Genomic DNA, 27,370 nt, shown 5'->3' with positions numbered 1-27,370 from the left:
ATTGCACATTAGTTACAATACCCACAATGTAATTGCACTTTCCCCACTTTATCCCTGTAATTTTCATCTCCTTTAATCCTTCTAACCTACCCTTCCTGCCTCTGCTGCTCTTTGGCTCCTGTATGGTTGGGTTTTCTAAGGGCTGAGTGCCACTGGTCACCTTAAAAGCCTGCAAATTGGGCCACTGGGGTGAGTTTTATTCTAGTTTTCAAGGGTGACCAAGAGACGAAGTCTTAGGGGCCTTATGAGTCTCTTCTCTCTTGCACCAGTAAGCCTAGACCTTTATGTTTCTTAGTTTTGTTTTCACATTTTCCTTTACTCCAACCAGGACTTTTAAAAAATGATCTCTTATAGAGTGGTCAGCAGTGGTAGCTGGGCAAAACCTCATTCTTCTAGTCTCAGGGTCACGGTAGTTGAGGTTCATGTGGTACATACATCCTCTGAGATTATTTCTTCACTTTTTCTTAGTCTCTTTTGTTTCTGAAAGCGAGACACCAATAGCTTCACCTTAGATAGAAGTTTGCACGCTTTTAAGACCCAGTTGCTACTCACCAAAGAGTATGTAAAGCTTTGTTTTTATGCTATGCCAACCAAACTCTCATGGTCCTACATCAACAGCTCCTTCCCTCTTAGGGTGTTTATGATTATTGTTGCTGTTATGTACTTTAGAGGTAGAACTAATCCAGAGCTGACCCCCCAGTGGGTTTCCAGAGGCAGTTAATTGTATGGGAGGAAGACAAGCCCATCCCTCTCCCATGGAGTAGCTGGTGGATTTGAATAGTGTGCCCTTGGGATTGCAGCTCAGTTTCTTACAAGTAGGCCACCAGCACATCCTTTATTTATGAATAAGAAGCTAAAAAGCACTGCCCTCTATTGGCTCTGCTGTGTGCATATACTGATATGTATGTAGAAATATCATCTGCCAAGCGATTCAACAGCACATAACAACAACAACAAATATATGTATGGTTTTATGGGTATAGTTCTTTTCACCAATCCCTATCTGTCTTGCCTGCTGCCTATGTATCTGCTGTTGACTATTTCTCTTGTTCCTTTCTTTAAAAGTATTGTGCTGACCACCCCTTTATTGTATACTGCTTTTACTTTCACCCATCTTAATGTCTATTATCTACTTACTAATTTTTATCCTCCTCTCCCTTCCTTTCTATCCCTGATAATCATTCAAAAATTCTAAGTGTAACCTTTTCCTTAGCTTTTTATAATAGTGGTCTTATACATTATACACTATTTGTCCTTTTATGATTGACTTAATTCACTCAGCATAATGTCCTCTAATTTCACCCATATTATGCAAAATTTTTTATCATGCTTTAGTGTTTTGCAATACTTTACTGTATGAAAGTACCATGTTTCTTTAACCATTAGCTTGCTGATGGTAAAGGCTATTTTTCTTTGTAATTGTAAATAATGATGCAATAAATTTGGATGTGCAAATATCTGTTTTGTGGCAGGCAGCTCTTCTTTCTTTAGGAATCTCAGCACGAGATTTCTGGATCAAAGAGCATTTCTATTTTCAACTTTTTAAGGAAGCAGGACAGCAGCTGCATCATTTTCCATTCCCACAAGTATATGAGCATTCTAATCTCTCCACACTCACTAGCATGTTGTTCACGATTTTATTCAGCTTTCAGCCTCTTAATAATTTTAAATTCCTTTTTAAGATAATTCATTCACTATTATTAACAAGAATGTCACTCATATTCCAAAAGAAATCTGTCTGCTTTTCAGTTTTTCTTGATATCCCTATTAATGCTATCAAAACTTTAAAAGTTTGAAATAAAAAGTACTGTTTATATATTTTAGCTGTCCTGTTTCTATGACTAAAAATTATGATTGCTTTCATTTCTGTTACTAGTTAAACTGCTGGTAGAATAAGTTTGTCAGAGAAAGAAGTTAAGGACTGAGACTGCGCAGAGACATCAAATGTGTGGATCAAGAACACTGAGGTCTTCTGGAATAAGGACAAAGGGTTAGAGGAATACCTCGTATGCAGTTTTCTAGGCTAAAGAGGTAACCCAGTGCCTTGATGTGCAGATTCTGACTTACAGTGACTTTCCAAGACTGTAAATCTTTATAGGACAAGGCTGCCCATCTTTCCTCTGTGAACACCTGGTGGATTCTAACTGCCAACCTTTCGGTTAGAAAGCCTATAAGGTGGTTGTACTTGCTCTTCGGTGCCATCAAGGTGAGACTCACAGGGACCCTATGAACAGATCTGAACCCTGTTTTATCCTTTGCCATGCTTAACATCCCCCAAAACACCTGTGCTCATGCCATAGACACTGCATTCATCTATCTCACTGAGGACCATCTCTTTCGCTGACCCTTCCAGGCATTATACCTCTCTCCAAGGAAATGTCTCACATTCAAAGTATGTGAGACAAAGCTTCACCCTCTTGGTCTCCAAGGAGTATGCTGGTTGTATCCTCTCTAAAATATATCTGTTTTTCTTTTTGGCACACCACAGGATATTCACCAGTCTTCCCTATAATATCAACTCAAAGGCATCAATTCTACTGCTAGTATCCTTATCTACTGTCCAGCTCTCAGGTGCACAGCAAATAACTGGAAAAACTATGGTTTGAATCAGGCACACTTTAGTCATTAAAATGAAATCACTGCTCTTTAGGACTTTGAAGAGGTTCCTGACAGCACATTTTCCCAATGTTATATGAGGTCTTCACTACTGGATCAATAAGAGACATGCTGATAGACAGGGAAAAGATTGAAATTATTAATGATTTAATTTTATTTGGATCCATAATCAATACACTTGGTACCAGCAGTTAGGAGATCAGGAGACATATGGGACAAGTGTGCTACCAGGGACCTCTACAAATTACTGTTGTTGTTGTTATGTGCCATCGAGTCGTTTGCGACTCATAGCGACCCTATGTACAACAGCCCTAAACCATGCTCTATCCTGTGCCAATCTCATTGCCTCTGACACACCCATCCGATTACCCCAGTCACTGAATCAATCCACCTCATAGAGGGTCTTCCCCTCCTGCGCTGTCCCTCTACTCTACCCAGCATGATGTCCCTCTCTAAAGACCTGTCTCTCCTTACAACATGTCCAAAGTATGTCAGGCGAAGCCCCAGAATCCTTGCCTCCAAGGAGCAGCCTGGTTTAACCCTCTCTACGATGAATCTGTTTGTTTTCTTGGCAGTCCATGGTACATTCAATACTCTTCTCCAGCACCACAGCTCAAAGGCGTCAATTCTCCTTCTATCCTCCCTAGTCATTGTCCAACTCTCTGATGCATAACAAGTGATTGCAAAAACCATGGCCTGTATCAGGCGCACCTTAGTCTCCAGAGAGACACCGTTGCTCTTGACTACTTTAGAGAGGTCCCTAACCGCCGACTTTCCCATCTCAATACGTTTTTTGATTTCCTGGCTACTGGTGCCAAGAGTGTTGACCGTGGAGCCGAGCAAACTGAAGCTGTGAACAATCTCAATCTCTTCGCCATCCATCCTGATGCTACCGACTGGTCCAGTGGTGAGAATTTTTGTCTTCTTGACATTGAGCCTCAGTCCATATTGAAGGCTGCAGTCCTTGACCCTCTGCAGTAAGTGCATGAGGTCCTCCTCAGTTTCAGCAAGCAAGGTTGTGTCATCTGCATAACGCAGATTGTTGATAGATCATCCACCAATCCCAACGCCACGCTTCTCCTCATAGAGCCCAGCCTCTCAGATAATCTGCTCTGCATAGAGGTTGAAAAGGTATGGAGATAGGACACATCCCTGGCCTACACCCTTCCCAATTTTGAACCATGTGGTGTTACCCTGCTCTGTTCTGACGACTGCCTCTTGGTCCAAGCATAGGTTTCGCATTAACACGATTAAATGTTTTGGGATTCCCATTCTTCTCAGAGTCAGCCACAGTTTGTTATGATCCATGCAGTCAAATGCCTTTGCGTAATCAATGAAACACAGATAGACATTCTTCTGGTATTCTCTGCTTTCAGTTGAGATCCATCTAACATCAGCTACAATATCCCTAGTACCACGACCCCTTCTAAACCCAGCCTGGACTCTGGCAGTTCTCTGCTGATGTACTGTTCCAGTTGTTTTTGGATAATCTTCAGTAGAATCTTGCTTGCATGTGAAATCAATGATATTGTTCTGTAGTTTCCACACTCAGTTGGGTCGCTAAGGAGCAATAATGTCAGTTTGAAGATTACGGTGCGCCTTATACAGGCCATGGTCTTTTCAATCACTTGCTATGCATCTGAGAGATAGACAGTGAGTAAGCTTGACAGAAGAACTGATGCCTTTGTCCTGTGGCGTCAGAGAAAAGTACTGAGCATCTCATGAATTGCCAAAAGAACAATCAAATGTGTCTCAGATAAGGCATAGCCAGTATGCTCCTTGAGGCAAAGATGGCAAAGCTCATCTCACATAGTCTGGGCATGATACCTAGAAAAGGCTTTTCCTTCAAGAGGGATATCATGCTTGGAAAGGGGGAGACATCATGCTTGGAAAGGAGGAGGGTCAGTGAAAAAAATATAGACCCTCAACCAAATGGATTGACACAGTGACTGCAGCAACAGGCTTCAGTGTTTCAGAGATGATAAAGATGGCACCGGACAGGGCAGGGTTCAGATCTGTTATTAGCAAGGTTTCTGTGAGATGTACTCTATTCAACAACATTTAACAACAACAATACGAGGTACACAGGAGGTAGGTGATCAAAAACATTTTACACTGAATTTTTTTTTAAAATATTAGTTCCAAAAAGTTCATCTTCTTATCTCACATTTAAAACAGCTATGGAATACATAAACATGTTAATAACATATATATATATTCATTTGTAGAACTTAGACCTCAGCAGCCTAATCTAGTAGCAAGAGGCTTACTTCATGAAGGGCAAAGATCTAGCACTCTTAAACAATCTATCAAATGATAGTAGAGTCAGTACTAAATAATGAGGGGAGCTTGGTGGCTTAGTGGTAAGGAGTTGCAATGACAACCCAAAGGTACATGGTTCAAATCTACCAGATGCTGTGTAGGAGAAAGTCTCCTCTCCTGTGATTTATAGCTTTTAAGAACCCACTGACGGTGAGCTCTGATGGCCTAGTGGCAGGAAAGTTCACTGCAATCCCAGAGGTGCGCAGTTCAAATCCACCAGATGCTCTGCTGAAGGAGGAGGAACAATCGCCTCCTGTACCAGTCAGATCTGATTTGACGGTACATACATAAAATAAATAAATTAAAAAAAAAAGAACCCACTGACATGTCAGCTATGAGTTCTGACTGGACAAAAATGACTTTTGTATGTAACAGTTAAACAATGAACAGGAAAGATTAAGAACTGATGCCTTTGATTGTGGTGTTGCTCAAAAATATTGACTATACCATGGATTGTCAAAAGAACAAATTTATCTTGAAAGATGCTGCTTAGAAGTAACTATCCAGACTCTGTCTCCTATCCTTTGGAGCAGACTATCAGAAGATGCTGGTCCCTGGAGAAAGGCAGTGTGCCTGGTAGAGGATCAGTGATAAAGAAGAAGCCACTCAAGACGGACAGGCGCTGTGACTGCAGCAGTGGGCTCGAGCACAGCGGCGACTGGGGCCTGGCGTGGGGCATGCAGTTTTAATTCTGTTGAGTCAGAGCCAATTCAATGGTACCTAACAAAGAATCCCCTTTCTTGCCTCTGAAGAGCATTCGGACGGCACTTCTTCCAGGACAGAGGTAAGTAATTAGAAAGAAAGGCTTGAAATAAGCAAGAACAGCACAGATTTGCCTCATTAGACCGATGGACTCAAGTCAGGAAGACAGGGTCAAGTATAACACAGCAATCACACAGAGAACTAACGTTTGTCAAGATTTACGATGTGTTAGTCTTTTTCTAAGCAATACATATCTCTTGTAAAATCTCGTCCATTGCCATTAGAAGCAACTCACAGCTGACTGTAAATTGTAAATTGCATGGAGATTGCCCATCTTTCCTCCCTTGAAGCTGCTGGTGAATCAGAACCACAGGAAACGTGCTGCCTGTTGTGTGAGCAGGTTAACTAGCCACCAGGACTCCATACAGAGACAAACATACATAAACATATGGGGGGAATTATGTATATACGACCCTATGATCAAAAGGTCTGAATTCTTTCTGTAACTATCGACATTTATCAAAGTTCAGAAGCATGTTGTTTAGGAATTGGATGCCACTCCTGCTAATATAAAATGATATATATTATACATGATATAAAAATTTTATATATCTAAACCGTATGAACTTTGATAAATTCAACAGTTGTAGGGGAGCTTCAGGCCTTTTGTTCATAGGATCGCTATGAGTCATGCTCGACTCAACTTGCAGGCAATCAACAACAACATATTATATACTATATAACAGTGTAGTCAGTCCCAACTCATGGAGTGCAGAGCTTATAAAAGCTGTGACCTTTCAGAAGCAATCTCAAGGCCCATCTTCCATGGTGCCTCGGGTGGGTTCAAACTACAAGCCTTTAAGTCAAATGCTTAGCTTAACCACTTGTGCCACAGAGGTTCCTAGATGCTGTATGTCGGTACATGTGTACATGCCCCCCCATTACGTAAGTCTATCACTGAAACCTCATAAACTCTGCAAAGTAGGTTGTTCTAAGACCCACTTTACAGTTAAGAAAACAGGCACACAGTGTTATGAAACATTCCTAAAGCCACAAAAACTTGATGAGACCAGAACACAACCTGATTCTCAAAACACATGATCATGGCCTTAAAGATTTTGCCACAGCATCAAAATTCCGAGAATGCTACTTTCCAGAGTATGGATACAAGAAAACTTCTAAATCTGATATGTTCTTTAGGTTTTCTCACTAAAATTTCCAGGAAAAACCCTAAAGATAATTAGCAGAAATACCTCAAAATAATTTTGTGGGGGTTTTTTGGTTGTTTTCCCCCCATTTTTATTAATTTTAATAAACATTTACAGAGATTTTGGATTTCCATTCATTCACTGCTGCACTTTTCTTCCTGCCCATCCCTCCCCACCAGTTCGCTCCTCTCTTTGAAAAGAAAAAGAAAAAAATTTTGTTGTACTTCAAGACATTTAAATAACAGACAGAGCAAGTGTAGGAAATTCTGTTTACTATTTAGACCAGGCATTCTGGATGACTTTTTAAGACTCCCAAATTCAGTACTAAGAACAGGAAATCCTGAAATTATAAGTTTATATTTAAAAATTTTATTTTTGTTAGCTATATGGAACCTGAAACACATATTTCCATAGAAACAATGTTATAAATGGTGACTGGTTACATGGTGACTGGTTACATGCTCACATCCTAACATCTTTTCAGACACTGAGCGGTAGTATATTATTTGGCACCAACAACGGCCAAAGCGGCAGTGTGGTCCAACAGTGCCTACTCTCCTAAACTCTGAGGCCAGGGATGAAGCTTAATGGTCTTTGCGTTCTTGGCACACTTCACACAGCACAGGCATTTCATACAAGTTCGTTCAGAACATGAATTGAAAGAAAGCCTGGAAAGCAGGCACTTCTAGACTTGAATCCCAATCCTTCCACTTACTTATGATAAGACATCTTTTTGCCTTCTAAGCCTTCTTCTTTTACCTGTAAATTACAGATGATCATAGCCCACACAGACCTCTTGAATAAATTAGTGATGACAAATGTTTCTTTTCCCTTTTAAAAACTGTGGTTTAAAAAAGTAACAAAACATTTGCCAATTAAACAATGTTTCATGCACTATGTCCATCATGCTGTTGATGTTTCAATCCATCCATAAATTGTTATCAGTTAACACCATTATTAGAGGCATAGCTTAAAAATCTTTACAAAATTATCCATTTCAACCCTGTTTTGCTCTAGGACAAGGCACTGGAGAGCTGATGCCAACCAAATACTTTGAGTAAGTGAGGTATTTCTGTTGTTTGCATTAGGAAACTATCCACACCGTGACTACTGGAGTATTCTTTTCTAACTCCAGAGGTAAAGTATTTAATTCAAGTAATCTCTACATTTTGATTTGTTGATCTTACTCAAACTTTTTTTTAAAAAATTTTAATTTTATTATTATTTTGTGTGTGCATACCGTCAAATCAGATCTGACTGGTACAGGAGGAGACTGCTCCTCCTTTCTCCAGCAGAGCATCTGGTGGATTCGAACCATGTATTTCAGGGATTGCAGTGCAGCTTCTTGCCACTAGACCACCGGAGCTCCCTTACTTAAACCTTTTACCCTCGAGTCAGAACCATCCTATAACTGACCCTTCAGAGGGTTTTCAGAGGCTATAAAGCACATCGGCAGCCTATACCCATCCAACTGCAGATCCGCCAGTGCATTCGAACAGTCACAGAAGCTCCTCCTTTGGTTTGCACATCTTCTGACCACCAGAGGGCACTGTGTAAACAGCAGACGCCTCAGTAGAAAGCCCTTCACCAGGAAGTCTTTTTTTTTTTCTCTTTTTTTGCACGTGGCCTTTAGGGCTTGTTTTATTACTTGTACAGCTGCACAGCACTTACTCTGTGGACTCAAACTTTGAAAATCACCCGAAAACTTTTTCTCTCCCTGTATTGTTTCAGCTGATCCCACTATGCACCAATTACCTCGGTTACCTGGGAGTCACCTACTATTTCTCCGTCTTTCAAATTTTACCAACTAAATAGTTCCCAAATCTACTCCTCTATTCCGTTCCCATCTTCTCTGCCCTCCCAAAGGTCTCCCTCTTCACTTCTGGGTTATTACAACAGGCTCCTAACTTGTTTTTCAAAGCCATGCTTTACTCTAAGTGATTCCAATCAAACAGTGTTATTCTCCTGCTTCAAGAATCCCCTCCACACTGCCTCTGACTCAAGTGCAAATTCGTATTTGGCCACTTCCTGCTTCAAATTTCAAGCTCAAGCAGCACAGCATTACTTGACCCTCATCCTCATAATTTGTGTTTCTTACCTCCATTTCTACATTAGCTGATTGATTCCTGTTAAGTGAACCTCCCTACATCATTTGAGAATCAATTTACCACATCCTGTCAAAAGCTTTCTGTAACAACACCCCTTCCCACTATTTTAGGTTTTAATGTTAATCGTGTATTATCCCCCCCTCACCTTTTCTGAGTGCACCTATTATATTTTAATCAACAGAAGAGGAATATAATGTAGGCATTTAAGCATAGACTGCCTATTTTCAAATCCTGGCCATATGTGACCTGGAATGGATTATTAAACTAATGTGTGCCTCAATTTCTCATCTGAGAATAACAATGCTTCCTTGTTTTCGGAGTTACTGTAAAGTAGTAGCAGCCACCAGTTCAGTGCTAAGTAAGAATGAACTATTATTACCTGACGGTCTCCCCTGTAAAAATCTCAGCAACCTGAAGACAAAAATAACGTATGCATTTGGCTGGAACATAGGAAGCATGTAAGAAATGTTGAATGAGGGAGTTCTCTCCATAAGAAATGCTGAATAAGGGAGTTCTCTCCATGATGATGAAAGGTATTACCTAGTTTCCTTCTCTCAGATCTTATACATTTTAAATTTTGTTTCTAATATTGTCTCAACGTTTCTTTCCCTTAATTCTAACTCAAAATCCTGAAACCTTCACATTTACATCTAATTAAAATTCAATGAAAGGGGAAAAAAGCTCAAAAACTCCTATATGTAAGCCTTAAGTCTGATTAAAAGCAGCTGCCCCCACATCCCAAACACGTAGCACGCAGATAAAGCTTCTACAGGTTTATAGAACCTTTTTGATGTCCAACTCATCACCTCAGAGAAGTCCTTTCTAATCTCCAAAGTGAAGCGATGCCCCTCTTAAGGTGACATGTAATGTCTCACTCAAACAGACATCACCTGCTTTACTGTTCATTCCTGTCATCAGAGCCTTGTCTCAATTACCTCAGTATTCCCTGAGGCTGGTGCAGCCGCCAGTTATTTGATCAGATTTTGAATGAATAAATGTTAAGTAGCCAATTTTTCTTTATCAATTTTTTGCATTATTTCAATCATGACAACTTTTATACAGTGGCCAAAATTTTACAAAGCATTTCAAACACAATTACACACCCTTCTCTCATAATCACCTTGTCAGTTACTTTTATTTCCTCCTGTCCTGAATGACAAAAGACAGACAGAAACTGATTTGCCCAAAGTTGCTCATTCTGTAAGTACAAGCTAGGCCTCAAATAGTGATTCTTCTGATTCAAAGCCCTTCAGTGTTTGTAAATACTTTTCTTTCTAGACATCACTGTGAATTAAAATGTCCCTTTGGAACATCCTAATTGTCCCAGAGTCACCTTTCTTCAATGATTTAAAAAAGCTCTCATCATTCTTAAACTAATCTCACCAAGTATGCAAAATAGAACTCATAGTTCCTTTCCCATCTGCTGACTATCAGTGCCAACCCATAGAATGCGCCCTAACATTACAGGTTTAAAGTGGAGAAAGCTCTTTCTTTTAAGGTGTTACACAGAGACAACTTAGAAAAAAAAATCTGATTGACTTTCTTTTATTTGACAAACATTTTCAAATTTAAACAGAAAATAGGGTGAAAAACATTCACGTCTACACTCTAAACTAACCAATGCTGTGATTCAATTTCTATGTGTAATGTTTTTTAAAATATCAACTTCTTTGCAGTTCATTCTTGAATGCATGAGCTAAGGAATAAATGCATCTGTACAGTGACTATGATCTCTTGCAGTTAATATAAAAATGACTAAATATAAAAAAAAATACCTAGAAATATAAATACGGGGCCCAGGCAGCAATTCCGAGTGGCATTCAAGGCTAAGTGCTTGCCACTCCACTGTCCAGTCTCAAGATCTTCCACACCACATCTGAAGACAGAAGAGACATTATCAACCCTCTTCTTCCCACTAGTTTGGTGTAGCTGGAATGCACCTTCCCATCCCGTACTGGCACAAGGATGTGTTAGTTGGTAGTAGTCTTCACATCAAGCACACCTACTCCTGCTTCACTATAAATTTAGAAACTCTCTAGAAATTTAAGGGTTTTGTTTTAAAGGGCCTAACCAGAGACTGGACAGTAACAATAACATTTAAAAAGTGTGAGAACTAGCCCACCAAGTACAGTAGGTACATCATATTCAGGACAAGCCTAAAATAGCAGGCTTCTTATATTAAACTCTCAAATCTATTTCCTTATCTTTCATTTTAAATCAGCCCAAAATAAAACCCTGCCTTTTCCTAACTAGCAATTTTCACCAACCTAAGAACAGAGAACATGCAGGCACCAGTATAGGCCATCAATAGGCAGCGGGAGGCACGCACAGCTGTGATCAAGTGCTGCATTCTCTAGTTTTAAACAAGGAACTGACTGAACTGTGATTATCTCTCGGGCATGAGAGCCAGAATGACTTTCATTTTTGTATTTTATATGTGTTGGTTGTAGGAGCATGTGTTTTATAAGAAAAATTTTGCACTGTGAGAAAAGAATATGGCTAGCTTTAAATTTAGCTCATGTGAAAGAGCACAAGGAAACAAAAAAATCCTCCAATGTTTTAAGAGGAAGAAAATACACTTTATAGAAACCAAAGTGAACTCCCAAGTGATGTTTTCTCCACTAACTACACGTTAACTTTTTTTAGGAGACAAGATTGCACCTTTTAAGATAATCCTGGAAAATTTTCAACATTTCTATCCCAAATAGTTTCCTTCCCTTTGGACACAGAGAGGCTTAGTATTTTTCCTGGTTGGAGCAGAGGCCTGAAAGTGGACACTTTTCACTTGCACATTAAAACTGGAGATGGTACTGCAAGGAACATATAAGACATTCTTAAAAAGGTCCATGAACTGTCTTCTCTAGAGTTGGCAAATAAGAATTCAGAAACAGCACCAAAATTGAGTAGACAGAGCTAATGAAAGCAAAATCAAAACACAAGGTCAAGAGCAAGTAGAGACTGTACTCAGGTCTTGTGAGGGTTCTGGTTAAATATGGTTTCTCCTTTCTGTGATAATAATACACCAGGGTCTCATTTTAAAAAAAAAAAAGGTAGAGATGAGAGGGATAAACAAGTATCAGGAAAAACTGTTCAGCCTGAGCTGTTCTACACCCTGAAAATTTAGTTCTTGAAGAAACTATTTTAACTGAAGTCTTTACTGCAGTCTTTGGCAAAGTATTTTACCTGTCCAGTGCTTTTTTCCTTATTTTTTCTTTTTAAGATGAGGCCTTCATTAGCTTCCAAAGTCATCTAGTTCTTAATGAAACTATTAGACATGATCTGCTCATCAACACGTGATTAAAAGAAGTCTGAAGTTCTGAGCAAATGAGAACGAGAATCGTGCAAACTGCTGCTTTTTGTATCTCAACTCTCTCCATTTCTCCAGATCATATCCATGTACACTGGTTAAATATGACAGAATCTAATTTTTCAAGAAAGAGATGGTGATACCTCGGAAGTCATCATGAGAAATGCCCTTCTTAACTGCTCCTAAGTGCCTTAAACTTCAGCTCAAGATAATTACTAAAAAACCGCCTCAAAAACCCTTAGCCCGCTCAAGGGTCAAAGGCATCATGGAACAGTTTTCCTGCAGTGATACATACTGTATGGAATGAAACTTAAACCAAGGGGGAATCTGCGTTTACCTACCACGTTGAAGCACGATTAAAAAAACAAAACACAAAAACCTACTACACACTTATGTGTGTCCTAGAAAATATCAAGGGTTGTAAGTAACCTTCCCTTAATGTTGCCAATTGGAAAAAGTCATCGTTGCGACCCTTCAGAGCAAACAGACGCGTTGCTGAGGTAGTAAGGGACGTTGGGAGGGAGTGGTTAAACTCAGACCCATACCTACATATTTTAGGGGTAACGACTCCCAGACAAACATCCAACACATTCACCAAGCAGGAACAGAACTTCTAGTAAGTGCCCACCTTTTGACGCGAAAGCACTTTCTCCCCAGGAAACTGATCTTTTCCACTGAAAATTCCCTAATCCCAGACCTACTCACTTCTGACTGAACAAAAAGCGTGTGTGCAGAGGAGAGGGGGGTGGGAAAAAGCAAGAATCTGCACGGCTCTTACGCCTCCTCCCTCGGAGCGCGCCCAAGTCTGCGGCCTCGGGCTCCGGGACACTTCCCCTCCTGCCCGCCCGGGAGCCGCAGCTGTAAGTTGAGAGAAGCGGGCTCTGAGCACGTCAATCAAACCACGTCCTCCCGCCTCCCGTCTACACCTCCCCTCCCCTCCCCCCGCCCTCAAAAAAATAAAGAGAAAGAAATGGAAGAGAAGGCAACTAATCTGAGAACTAGTCGTTGCGGGGGATTCTCCTCCGACTCGGAGAAGTCACACGCCCGGGAGTAGACGCGCCGGAGGGCGGCGGGACAGAGCAGGCGGCCCGGCAGCCGCCCGTCTCCGGGTCTTCGCTGTGCGTCCGCCGCGCTCCGGCTCCCCGCACGGGTCGGCGCCGCTCTGGCCCCGCACTCCGTCAGGCCCATGGCCCATGGCCTTCTGGCCCGGGCCAAAGTTGCGCAAATAGCCTCACAACTGGCAAATACTCACCGGCCGCAGCAGGAACCAGAGCTGCGGAGATTTTAGGGAGTTTAAGGCAAAACAGCTGCGGGAAAGGCGGGCAGAGGCGAAGGGGCAGCGAGCTGCAGTGGCGGAGGCGCGCGGCGCTCGGGCTGGGCTGCGCGGAGAGGTTCTAGCTCTGCCAGGGACTGCGCTGCAACAAAGGACTTCCGCTGCCGCACAGCCGCGCCTGCCGCACCGCACTGAGCCGGCCCCGCTTACGCGGCGACTCCGGGTCTGCCCACCAGTTCGCTGCGGCGTCCGCCAGCCTTCCCCTCCCTCTCGCCCGCCCACCCACTCCGCCGCTGGCTGCTAGGGGCACCCGCGGTCGCCTGTTTGTTGCAACAAGTTTCTGCGTCGGGCTCCGAGTAGGCTGGCGCAACCCGCACCGCGGGGGCTGGCGCGGTGCGGCGGCAGCTTGACCACCCCTCTCCCCAGGGTAGGCGTGGGACCTCCTCCTCCTGTTTGCACAGCTGGATGGGACTGGGCTCCTCACAACTCCCCAAGGGCAGGATGCTACTTCCCCATTCCGTTCCAGATGTCAGACCCCTGCCCCGAAGTACTCAGCCGCTAGACTCTCCCCTGTTACACGCCCCAGACAGTAAGGGGGCGCCGCTACCCTTGCCTGGTTCACGGTCTTACATTCTCGGCGCTCCCCCACCCTGCCTTCGATGGGCCTGTCCGCCTGGGGCCCTGAGTCACTTCCCCCACCATCCCCCCCCCCGCCCCGCCCGCCTCCCCTCCCAGTCTCCCGCGGCTCGGCCTCCCTGGCCCCGAGCCCCAACCCCTCACCCCGCGAACACGCGGGCGCATCTTTCCCCGCCCCCACTCCAGAACTGAAAGGGTGCCCATGCTTTTGCACACCCTGGGGAAAGTCCCCAGGTCACGCGGATGTGTGTGGGGCGCCTGTGACGCTCAGGTTCGTCCCCAAGCTTCCGCCTACAGAGTCACGACTAGGGACCGTGGCGGCAGCGCTCCGAACGCTGGCCGACCCCCACCGACCACTAAGGCTGGCGGACGGGCGCGCACGTAAGCACGCACGCACGCACACTTAGCCCCAGCACACCCGCTCCCCGGCTACCAGGCGCACGATCACGTGGGCCCATCGCGGGGCGGCCGGCGCGGGAAGCCGCGCGAGAGCGGACCACGGGGTGCGTGAGGCGGCGCTGCTGCGTGCCGAGCGCGGCGCGGGAGCCTGCCCCTCCCGCACGGAGGAGCCGGCCCGCCGCCGCGGCGGCATCTGGGTAAGCGACGCGGCCCGGCCCCTGTAGGCAGCTCCCGGCTCGGCCCCTCCCGCCGCGAGCCGCTCGGGGAAGTGGCCTGCACCTCCGCCGGTCGCGGGAGAGATGCAAGTAGCCGGGGAGTGGGGTGTATTTGATCCTTTTGAGTTGTCAGGGCAGAGGAGGAAAATGGCAACCGCAAGTGAGCGCTGGGTGGAGGATCTTCGGAGCCACTCTTCGCTGTTGGCTGTGGCAAGCCAACCGGCCCTGGAGGGGACAGCGCGTGGGGGTGCCGCAATGGAGCTTTCTCCCCGCTGCAGGCCCCGTGGCGACCCCGTGCGCGTCCCCCACGCAGCCGCGGCGACCCCTTTTGTAGGAGGGCAGGTCTCCAGGTATAGGCAACCGGGCCGCTGAGACTACAGTACCTCTCTCCAGAATGGGATTATCAAGAGCAGGAGAAATATCATCTCATCCCACCAACTCATTTCTTTCCATTTTTTCAAGTTATATTAGTATTGTTCTAAACAAACCCAGTTGGTTGGGTTTTTTTTAATTTGAAGCTTGACTTCTTGCCACCACCATCTCTAGCAATTATTTGGAGAAATCACCCACTTACAAGACTGCTTATGCAGCGCCTAGCGCTTTATTTGGAACTTGACAGTAGTTTAAATACACGTTTAATACATTAACACCCGTTTCCTCCCAAGGGATTACATTTGGCATGCATTCTCTTGAGACTCAAGTTCTTTTGGCAGAACTATTGATTGTCTCATAGGATTTTGTCAAGTGTGTGAAGTACACTTGGGAATCACAGATTTCAGAGCTGAGGGAAGTCTTAGAAAATCTAGTTCAACCTCTGTACAAGGGAGTTCTGGTGGCTAAGTGGCAAGGAATTGCGCTGCAAAGGTTTACGGTTCGAATCCACCCGCTGACCTGAGGAAGAAAGATGGGCAATCAACTTCCATGCGGTTTTCTGCCTCCGAAAACTCGCCAGAGAGCTATCCAGTGGTACACAACAACAGGCCTAAAGAACATATGGCTTGTTCTGTATTAGGTGACCAAGACCCTTTGGCTCCCATTACTTTTCTCTACAATTTTAGGACTGTGGGTTTTCAGAGGCAGTAAATCTCGGATACTGCCCGTCTGTCTCCCGCGGAGCAGCTAGTGGATTCCAAACATGTGTCTTCAGGATTGCAGTGCAGTTTGTAACCTCTAGGCCACCAGAGCTCCACCACCCCAGGAGTGCGGTGCCCATTTTAATTTACTTGCTCTTTGTAGACACTGTGCACCGAATTGTTGAGGAATCAGGCTCTCGAGTTTTAAGGAATAGGGTCAGCACAATTTTTAGGTGGGATAATAGGCTCTCAAGTTAAAGTCCCTCTCCCCCATTCATCTCAAATTTCAGCAAGAACAACCAACATTGTAACATTGGTTTTTTTCCTTGGGTTTAGACATCAAAGTCTTTTTTAGTAATCTGGATGTATTTTAGTTAAGGGTAAACTATGCATCCGTTTTCAGATACCAGCTTTTTCAAAGAGAACAAAACACTGATGGAATAGGGTTCGGTTCTGATGGCTTCCTGGTGATCAGGAAATAGTGGACTATGGGGTTTGACTAGCCCAGAAAGTGGGGAAAGACCCCATGCGAGCTGGTGCACCTTTTTACCCAGCCCTACTGCAGACTTCTTACTTGGTTAGAGTGGAGGCGGATTCTACTCAGGTGCTTTCTATTAAGAACCTGCAGTGGGCCAGCCCATCCTAGTTCCTTTCATAGATGAATTTTGATTCTTAGGAAAAAGGAGCTCGTGCTCTTTCCATATTACGGCAGAGGCTCAGAAATCTACCTGATCATGGTGATGGCAGTCGTTTGCACTAGCAGTCAAGCCTAGATCGTTTATCTCCCAAGTTCAGTCAGTGCTCTTCTGCGTTATTTCTTGCCACCACTTCAAGCCGGGAAGGGGATGAGAGAATCGCCTGTGGCTGATTTATTGGCGCCTGTGGTTGCCCAGAGAGGCCAAGCAGGACTTTCAGCTGCCCTCTACATCATAGAAAGCCTTAGAAAGTGGAGCTGTTCGCTTCCACCCTATCTCCTGAGGGGAATGAGAAGGAGCCAGGCTGTCTAGCTGAGAGGAGGGGCCCAAGTGCGTAAAAGATCCTGGCTAGGGCTGTGCTGGGAAGTGTTGCATAATGCCCTCCCCATCACTGAACCAAACTGATTTATTTACTATGACCTGGAGATGTTGCTTGACCATTTTGTTAAAGAAAAACTTACTCATTTTAATAGTAACAGAGCCAGAAAAGAGTTGGGTATTTATACTAGTGCAGGTTTTCCCTCATCTTAGAAAAAGCAGTGCAGTTGCTCTTACCTTGATAAATTAGGAAGTACTACTACACCACTTCCTGTATCCCCTTTCTGCTTTATTCCAAACAGCATGTCAGTTTCAGTTTTTTGAGAGGAACACTAAGAAAAATACTGCTTCAGGTTACAGTTAGCAGCACAGAATACTGAATCCGATCTGGTTTTTTTGATTCCCGACTTTATATGGTTTTGCTAGTTGTGTGTCCTAAGTGTAGATTTTTCCTCATCTGTAAAAGGGGAAATAAAAACAACATGTGATCGTGTGAGCTTTAAAAACAATTACGTACACAGAGCACCTAGCACAAGGTCTGACATACAGTATTTACTGATAACTAGGACAGTTGTTAAGGTTTGTGATTATATAACTAAAATAATTTAAGGTGATTAAGTTTGAAGGTTCATATTATTACAGCTTGAACCTGCTTAGGGAGAGTGGAGGAAGGAAAAAATATTTGAAGCCACATCAGTTTCAGGATTACTGACTAAATTTTTTACACTTCTACACTTCATTCCCTTTACTAGTAAAGTGAGGGATATTTTTCTCTTGACCTTATTTGGAAAAAGTCCGTTATTGAAATTTTTCAATTCTTTTTTTTTCCTTTTGTTAAGAATCGGTAATGATACATTGGCTTTTGGTTTCTTTTGAAAAACTACAGGCACTTGAAGCAAAGGGTTTCATCAACACATATGGGTAACCTGTTTGTAAAACTTTTCTATAACAGAGGAAATGCTGGTTCACCATACTGATGAAAACTTATATTCATTCTTGTCTACTGCATTCTAAATCTGTTCTAACATTAATGTTTTCTAGCTTTCTCCTATCCATCTAGTATCTTTTTTCCTCCCTTTTATTTTTTAGTGAAGTAAGGTAATCTTTTCCTTCTCTCTAGACAGTTCTGCCTTTTTTTTTTTTTAAGGTCCATTCATTAACAAGTTATGCTGATTGGTGTTAACATTTATCTGGCAATGCAACTTTATCAGGCATCCCAGAATGGTGGTTAGATGGGGGCTTCGAGAAGTAGAGGCTTGGCTCTGTCTGCTAACAGTCAAGAGGCGCCAAACTAACGTTTTCCTTGTGCAGTTAAAGGTCTCTGGAGCATAACTGCTCTTCCTGTGTCTACTGCCACATGTACTTGCCCTCTTCTCTAACATTCTCAGTGGATAAGCAAATGCCCACAATTACTGCACATGGTGTTTTGAACAGTATTTTCTGTTTGGAATTTCCGTATCATTTTTAGGTATTATGAAAATACATGTAATGAAGTACGAAAGTACTTCTCTGTCCTAATTACTTTAAAAAGGAATGTCTGAAAATGTTGTATCGTTTCTTCCCTACTCCCTGTAACCACTTTGGTAATTTGAGAGCACTTTCCTTTTTCTTTTAATCTGGTTAAGTCTTTAGTTTGAATTGGTCTTTTTTGGTTTTGCTCACTCAGTATAATCAGTATAATTCTTATGCTTTGAATACTTGTGAAATTGAGGGGCTTTCCCCTCTCTCGCTGTGTAATTTTAGAGTGTGAAATACTCTTTTACTTTCCTTAGTCCTCCTTTCTTCTTATAAGGAGTTGTTCTTATTAATCTTGGCTGGAAGCAGAAAATGCAAGAAAGATGGTTACTAAAAGGAAAAAAAAATTTAAATTAATAAAGAAGGATAGTTATCAATCCCAGAGGTGCATGGTTCGAATCCACCAGATGCTCTGCTGGAGAAGGTGGGACAGTCTCCTCCTGTACCAGTCAGATCTGATTTGATGGTACACACACAAAAAATAATAAAAAAAAAGAAGGATAGTTACTTATGTTTTATTGACTATGCAAAGGCATTTGACTCTGTGGAACAAAACAAATTGAGAATTAAACTGCAAAAAATGGCAATTCCACAACACTTCATTGTGCTTATGAGACCAAGTAGACAAGACTCAATCGCTGGAATAGAAATGAGCACCACATGATTTCAAATCAGGAAAAGCGTATGTCGAGGTGGTGTCCTTCCACCATACTTATTCTGCATACTGAGCAAATTATTTAAGAAGCTGGACTATATGAAGGAAGATGTGGAATTAAGATCTGAGGGAGACTTAATTAAGCCTTGTGATAGGGCAGATGGCCCAAACTTGCTGCCTAAAAGCTAAGAGCACTTGAAGCATTTGCTAAAGAAAATAAAAGCCTTCAGTATTAATTAAAACTCAGTATCCAGAAACAAAAGTCCTCACAACTGGACCAAGAAGTGAGACCCTGATAAATGGAGAAAAGATTGAAGTTGTCCGTGATTCCATTTCATTAGAATCACAGTCAGCACTCATGGAAATAGAAGTAAAGAAGTCAAACGATGTGTTACGTTTGGCAATACACTTAACAAAACCTCTGTAAAGTGGTAAAAAGCAAAGATGTCACTTTGAAGACTAAGGTGTATCTCATCCAAACAATAGTATTTTCAGTTGCTCTGTCTCATACAAAAGCTGAACTAAATGAATAAGGAAAACTGAAGAAATGATATTTTTTTTAGTTAGGATGTTGGTAAAGAATATTGAATATACCCTGGACTACCAGATGAATGAGCAATTCTGTCTTGGAAGTATAATCAGAATGCTGCTTTGAAGTAAAGGTGGAGACTTGTCTCACATATTTGGACGTGATTTTGGGAAGAACCTGTCCCTGGAGAAGGACATCATGCTGTGTAAAGAGAAGAGTCAACAAAAGAGAGACAGACCACCCTCCCTGAAAGAGGTAGTTGACACAGTGGCTGCAGCATTGGACTCTAGTGTAACGGCTGCTGTGAGAATGGCAAGCCGTCTTTTGGTTCTAAGATTATTAACTAGCAGGAATTGAATCATCAGCACTTAGCCCCAGCAACTTGATATTATATTGGAATCACTTGGGAAGGTTTTTTTTTCTTCTCTTTCTCTCCTAGTTTATTTACAAAATTCGAATACAAGTTAGAACAAATTCTTTCCATTTCCTTCACCCATCCACTTATCAAATTGTACAATCCCATGATTAATCTCCCTTCCCCCCAGCACATCCACATCCCTCTGCTTCCAGCCTCTCCCACCCCTCCTGGATCCTTATACTCATTCTACAGTAACAGTCTTATACAATATTTATCCTTTTGGGACTGAGTTCACTCAGCATAATGCTCTCTAGTCCCTCCCAAGTTAGGTAATAATTTACAAAGTTACTGCTCCTGCATGCTGCATAGTATTCCATTGTGTGAATGTACCATAATTTCTCAATCCATTCATTTGTAGTTGGACATATGGGCTGTTTCCATGTTTTTGCAATGGTGAATAATGCTGCTATGAACATTGGTGTACAAATCTCAGTTTGTGCCTCAGTTCTCATATTCTCAGGGTATATTCCAAGTAGTGGAATAGCTGGGTCATATGGAATTTCTATGTTCAGCTTTTTGAGGAAGCACCAAACTGCCTTCCAGAATGGTTATACCATTTTACAATCCCACCAACAATGTAGAAGAGTTCCTTTCTCACCACGTCCTCTCCAACATCCAGTAATTCTGTTTGCGTTAGTCTTGCCCTGTCCTAAGCCGTCCTCATGATCTTTGCCATCTTTAAGCCCACTGTGGCAGTAACTGTATCAGTCCATCTCATTGAGGCTCAGTTTTCTAAGCATGATATCTGTTTCCAAGGACTCCTGCCTACTGATAACATGCCAGAAGTGTGCGAGACAGTTTCACCATCCTTGCCTTCAAGGAATACCCTGGTTACACTTTCTCCAAAACAGATTTGTTTGCTCTTGGCAGTCTGTAGCCAACACTACAGTTCAGCAACATCAACTCCTCTTTGGTCTTCCTTATTTATCCAATATTAACATACATACGAAGCAACAAAAATATGCTGACTGGCGTCGGGCACACTTTAGTCCTTAAACTGATATTCTTGCTCTTTAATACTTTTAATAAGTCCCAGATAGCAGACTTGCCTAATGTAACACATCTTTGGATTTCTTGACAGCTGCTACCATGGTTAGTGATTGTGAATATAAGTAAGATTAAATAATTAACTTCAATCTATATCATATAGTGTGTAGCTTAAAAAGCCATAACGTTTTTGATAATTCACTTTAACTATCAAAGCTAATCATATAAGCACCACTTTGATAACAGATAAAATTGCTTTTTGTACAGTTTGTTTGGTTCCAGTTTTTGTAAACATAACAAAATTCTGTCATATACTAGCCTCTTTTACATCCTTAGGTTTCAAAAAAAAAAGATTCTCAAATGTAAGTTATAAGGATTTCCTATATTCATAAGAAATGTTGTTGTTGTTGTTGTTGATTGCCTTTGAGTCGAGCAGGACTCATAGTGACCCCATGAACAAAAGGCCTGCAGCTTTTCTATAACTATCAACATTTATCAATGTTCATAGAATTTCAAGAGGCATGTGGTTTAGGAAGTGGATACCACTCCTGCTTCTAAACCTGTCTTAAACTGAGAGGTCCACCAAGCGCTGTCCACCATGGGTAACCGTTATGGCATTTGACACCCCAGTTGCACAGGGTTCAGCATCACAGCAACCCCAGTTTACCTCAGTACAGCATATTGACAAAAGAGTGCTGTACCCTAAGAAGAATGTTCCTCCAAAATATAACAACCAACTTTAAATACAAAGGCTCTCCACAGGGTCTTGTTAACTCTAAACAAGAGGCTTGAATGGAAAAACAACCAATATAGTATGTACTGTTGTTGTTAAGTTGTTATGTGCTGTAGAGTCGTAGATGACCCATAATGACCCTATGAACAAAAGTCTTGAGTGCAAAACTTTCATCTCCAAGTTCATAGAGTTTCTGGGGGAAAGCTTTTTTGGAAGTGGATGCCACTCCTGTTTCCAAGCCTATAGTATGTACTAGAGAAAAGAAAATGGATGGTTAAAGAAATAAGAAGCAACCCAAAAACCACTCCCATCAAGTCGATTCTGACTCAGCAACCTTATTGGGCAAAATAGAACTTCACCAATAGACTTTCCATGGGTGTAAATCTCCCCTTTCTCGTGGGGAGCATCTGGTTTGTTTGCTGTCTGAGCCAATTAGGACTCATAGTGACCCTATCCTGTGCTAGTCTCAGCATCTCTCATATACTTGTGCCCACTGAGCAGTCACTGTGTCAATTCATCTTGTTGAGGGTCTTCAAAAGCATTAACCAGTGCACCACCAGGGCTTCTTATGATAACCAAGGACTATATAAAGCCTACCTAAAAATTTGAAAAGTAGATTGGGTTTGATGATGTTCTTAATGCTACATTGGATTGGAGCGTTTGATGAAGTAACATGGTTGTGTTACGTTAAAACATCAAAGGCTTATTAGGCAACTGAGTGTGAACATATTATGTATTAAGTTTTTAAAAAACTGAATCTGCATCATTTTATAAATTATTCAAAATATTTGAATATACATAGATATTACTGAAAGTTATAGGTGAAAGTTTTTTAAGACGGGACAGAGCTTAAGGTTATCCTGAGTCAAAGTGTTAGCAGTACCATTTAAAGTTAGTTGTCTGACTTTGGGTGCCTTTCCTGCCTTTGAGCCTGTGGCTCTTCAGCTGCAAAGTGAAACTCATATATGTTCTACTACCTCATAGGATAAAAACAGATGGTATAGGAAGTGGCTCTCAAAGTGTGGTCCAGAATACTCTGGAGATTCCACAAATTCTTTCATTGGGTCTACAAGGTTCTCTTTCTACAAGGCTCAGTTTTTTTCATGTGCAGGTATCTATCACTCAACGTCCCCCAAACATTAAGTGAAACAGGATGTTATATGATTTGGACATTGTAGGAACACCTGTGTCCATAGTGCCTTGGAGTTCCCAGGCAGCTCCTGCTGAGGACACCTCAGCTAAAGTCTTCACTGGAGCCTCCTTGACTGTTGCCACTTTCTCTGCTTAGCCAGCTAGCTGCATGAATAACGAACTCACTTCTGAAAACCTGCCCAGGATAGGGGTGGTTCAGATCAAGGAGGTCAGAGATGCCTGAGCCAGGGCTAGGTTCTCTGAGAAGCGTGCATTTCCATTAGCACCCTCTGGTCACACCACGGAAAGCTCGGGAACTAGGTTGGTGGGGTTGCAGAGTGGAGGAAGGCTAAGGTAGAGAGTTAGGTTTGGCCTTCTGTCATTGCAGATTAGGTGGCCTCCAGGCTGTGAGCAATAGCAGGAAGATGTGAGGCTCTGACCCACAGATATGTATAGTTGGTTGGAAGTTGCCCAAACAGACATAAAGCCTTTAAAATCTATACTTTAACCAAAATCATTAATGGCAACAGACTGAATACCCAAGCACATGTAAGAAAGAATCTAGCTGTGTGTTTTAAAGTCACAAACTATAGAAACTTGAAAAAAAATGTAAACAATGCCACTTTGGTCATTTCTCTCTTTTAAACAGTTACTTTCTAAGAAAAAAGTTTATGTTGATGTATTAAATAAATGAATAAATATTTTTCCATTTCATGCCTTAATTTCTAATAAGATAAATATCAATAAATATAACTGATATTAATCACTCACTCCTTAATTTTTTTTATCAGTCAATCTTGAGACAAACTTTAGAACTACTGGTAAAGAATAATGGCTGAATAGTTGCTATCAGGACAGTTCTGTCAGATTAAAAACCACAAACTTGAGGGGGAAATGTTTTAACTAATATAAGGTGTTGGGGAGTGACAAAAAGTAGGCAGAAACTAGTGAGGGCTGCGTTTTGAAGAAAGGAGCAGGACTGGGTAAGTTTCTAATTTATGCTCTGAGAGAGCCTTGATTGATCACATGAGGGAGTGACTACAAGTAGGATAAATGTATTTTCTTAAAGAAAAGATACAGAGTTAAGGGTGACCACATAGCTGGGAACAGAGGGGACAGTTCCTCACTGGGCCTGGGAGGTATGTCATAAATTATACTTGAATCTTTTTTTCAACTTTTACTGAACCACATGTATATGAACCACTTTTTAAAAATATTCTTTTCATTTTATATTGGTTTACTCACAAAATTAACATACATTGTGTTTCACACTACCCTTCATTCACATTGTGTTTCATAAAATCTTTCCCATTCATTATGTTTTATAAAATGAATCGCCATTGAACTATGTCTGCCAATATGGACCACTCACAAGGAGGATACCGACAGCTTTTGGGGTGGTGAGGGACCGCCATGGGGAAACAGATTTCAGCTGCTGCCTGCTTCAGGAAAAGTAGAACTTGGAGTTTAAATCTAACCAATTGTTTTAAAAAGAAAGAAACCAAGACTGGAATAATGTTACCTAATCTAGAACTTCTACCATATTTATCATAGCCTAGGATATCATTTGTCGAGGATATATGCCAAAACTCCTAGACATAGAAGAAAAAGGAAACCATCACCATAATCCATGCAAAATGATTTCAAGATGATCCAGAAGTTGTATTTAGTAGGGCAAGTCAGTGGTTTGGATCCATCCACTGCTGCACAGGAGAAAGACAATTTTCTCTAAAGATTTATGGCCTCAGAGACCCAATCGAAGGTTGCCGTCAGTTGGACCTGGCTTGATAGCATGGATTGATTGTTTATTTTAACAGTGAATTGAGAATGTCAAGCAGCCCTGGTCTTTTTCCTGCTGTGGGACCAGAGCCACTGGTAGTGTCTTAACTATACTTAAGTAAGTCTATCTGATGCCACATATCTCTACAATACCTCACCTCCAAAGCAGGCTTAAATCAAGGTTAGCAAAACAGAAAAAGGCAGAGCAGAAAAAGGATCAAGATCTCTGAAGACCAAACGTTTAGTCTAAGGAGTAAGAAATGGGTAAAAAAGTGTATAAAGACTGTCTCCATTCTTTAAACTTGGAAAACAAAATCTGTGTCAGGTATCACAATTACAGCTGAAAAGAAATTGAGGAAAAATGACAAGAATGAATTGAGGGAGTTAAGTGAATTATTCAGATCTCTAGTTGCTGCTCAAAAAGTAAGTAATGGTTCCAGTCCCAAACCTTGGTGTGTGCATTCTTCAAGGAGAACAAGTATACTAAGTATAAATTGTCTCATGACTTTGAGGCAAAATGTGAAAAGTAAAGTGTTTGCTTTGATGCAAGAGATAAAGAGCATGAAAAATATCCCACAGCTAATAGGGATGAGGGAAAACAGTAGTGAGCAAGAAACATGGTTAGGTAGAAAAGAAGGGAAAAAACCCACCTCAAATAGCATGGAAGCATTTTCTTGAAACTGTTGAGAACAAGAAGTATGGCTGCTTTGAGATATGCCTTGGAGGGGATATGTATACATCTGTCATGCACTTTCTCTTAGATTTGCCTTGAAAGAAAAAAAGGAAATTTTATTAGACCTCTCTCCCTGCTCAAGGGATCCAGTGTTAACAGAATCATTCTAGAGCCTTTGCTTGCATGGAGAAAAAGACAAGGAAAGATAATCTTGAGCAAGGTAGGAAAACAAAGCAAGCCGACTTCAAAGTTGGGAAAGTACTGGTGATCAGTGGTCATGAGGTGTTCAGAATTTCATCCTCAACTGGTTGAAGACAACAATAAACATGATACCCATTACAGGGAACAGGTAGTGATGAACTGATAATTCTATGAGCATAAGTGGCTTAGATTTAAGTCTATACATTCCTGGGAGATAGATGTACTCAACACAGGAATTCCTGTTACCAGTCCTGGAATAAGTACATACAATTCAGAAAAACAAGTGAAGTTTCCAGAAGTAAAGATGAAAATGAGGAAGGAAATGATTTGGAAAAGAGGAGGAACAGGAAAATGCAGCTTTCAATACTGTTATATTAATGAAAATTGTTTCATTAGGGCAGAGTTAGGGAGCTCTGCTGGCCTACTGGCAAGAAGCTTCCCAAAGGCACATGGCTTGAGGCCACCAGCTGCTCCATGGGAGAAGAATGGGCAGTCCCCTCCCATGCGATTATCTGCCTCTGAAAACTTGCCAGATGATCAGCTATGATCACTTCCAGCTCTGCGGTACACAACAGGGCAGGGTTGGACGAAGTAGAATTAAACACACTTGATTTAGGAGAATAACACTAAGCAGGTTAATGAACCGATTCTAACAACTTATCATGAATTGACTATTTTTTCACCTACAATTCTTTAATATAAGTTTCCTTGTCATACTTAGGTAGGCTAATGATAAAAACTGCCCTGCCAATCCAAAAGCACACGGTTCGAATACACCAGCAGCTCCTTGGGAGACAAATGGGTAGTAAGCTCCTGTGCTTCTGAAACCCTACTGGAGGGTCAACTATGTATGAGACTGTTCCAGCTGTACTGCACATAACAATAACAACTCTGGAAAGCTTACTCTCTCTAAAAAGCAAGTTCTATGTTAGCTACTTTGAGTACATCTCATAATAAGTTCATAGTCTTGTTGTTATTATTAAGTGCCATAGAATCATAGATGACTCATAGCAACCCTATGAATGAAAGACCTGAGAACTGTTCATAGAGTTTCCAGAGGCAAGCCATTTTGGAAGTGGATGCCACTCCTGCTTCCAAGCTTGTTTTAATTGGGAAGCTCCACCAAACACTATCCACCATGAGTAACCGTTACCACATTTGGCACATTAGTGTCACAGTGTTTAGCATCACAGCAGCAATGAGTTACCTCTGTACAGCAGTGCACTGACCAGTGCTATACCACCTAGAAGAATGACCAAAAACAATTAAAACCAGGTCTGAGGGCCACAGATAATAATCACCCACCTTTGGCTTGGTAGCCTCCCTTTCTACCCACTACACCAACAGAGCTCTCTTCAACAAACAAAAACTGACCTTCTCACACTTAAGAGACTTGAAGTATGGATTCAAGGTACCAAATCCAGGAGAAGGAATGCTCTTTCTCTCTCTCCACTCTAGAGGGGGAATAGTCTGTCTCTTTCAGCTTCTGTTCCTTTTCCAACTACCAGTCTTTGTTTATTCCCAACTTTTGGATTTTAGTCACCAGTAATTTCTTTTTTAATCCTTCCGCAAGTCTCTTTGAAAACAGGACAGTTATAATACAAATAAAAAGGGAACACCTATAATACCCCCAAGAGGCTTGCTATATATATACCGTTCAGCACCACTGCCCAATCTGTTTGCATGGATGGCCAACAAATGACAAGTTCATTTGACAATAGTTCAGCAATTCCTTTTCACCATTGCTATCAGCTGGAGTCATCATGTCTTCTGAAGACCAAGGTAAAGCCTAGTATAGTTGCAAAAATGACCATGTTTCCTGCACAAGCTCCCCACTTGATCAGCTGTGCTCTGGCAAAAACAATGTTGTTGTTGTT

General features: G+C 41.9%; 2 protein-coding genes and 1 pseudogene across 3 annotated transcripts in view; 1 reads left to right on the top strand and 2 right to left on the bottom strand.

The window, feature by feature from the left end:
- ZBTB1 (zinc finger and BTB domain containing 1) overlaps window positions 1–13,881 on the bottom strand; it is a 29,256-nt gene extending 15,375 nt beyond the window's left edge. For both annotated transcript variants that reach the window (XM_006891802.1, XM_006891801.1), the window contains exon 1: window positions 13,516–13,881. The gene's annotated coding sequence lies outside the window, so the exon portion shown is untranslated. The remainder of the gene's footprint in view (window positions 1–13,515) is intronic.
- Window positions 13,882–14,600: 719 nt separating this feature from the next.
- Window positions 14,601–27,370, top strand: part of ZBTB25 (zinc finger and BTB domain containing 25) — a 33,197-nt gene continuing 20,427 nt past the window's right edge. Inside the window, exon 1 of the mRNA XM_006891800.1 lies at window positions 14,601–14,768. The gene's annotated coding sequence lies outside the window, so the exon portion shown is untranslated. The remainder of the gene's footprint in view (window positions 14,769–27,370) is intronic.
- Window positions 27,242–27,370, bottom strand: part of LOC102875282 — a 1,608-nt pseudogene continuing 1,479 nt past the window's right edge.

The sequence above is a fragment of the Elephantulus edwardii genome, unplaced genomic scaffold, assembly GCF_000299155.1.
Source record: "Elephantulus edwardii isolate Elephantulus edwardi_28Jun2011 unplaced genomic scaffold, EleEdw1.0 scaffold00104, whole genome shotgun sequence".
NCBI classification, from domain to species: Eukaryota; Metazoa; Chordata; class Mammalia; order Macroscelidea; family Macroscelididae; genus Elephantulus; species Elephantulus edwardii.
Note: the sequence above shows the minus strand (reverse complement) of the source record. Positions and strands in the feature narration are given on the sequence as shown.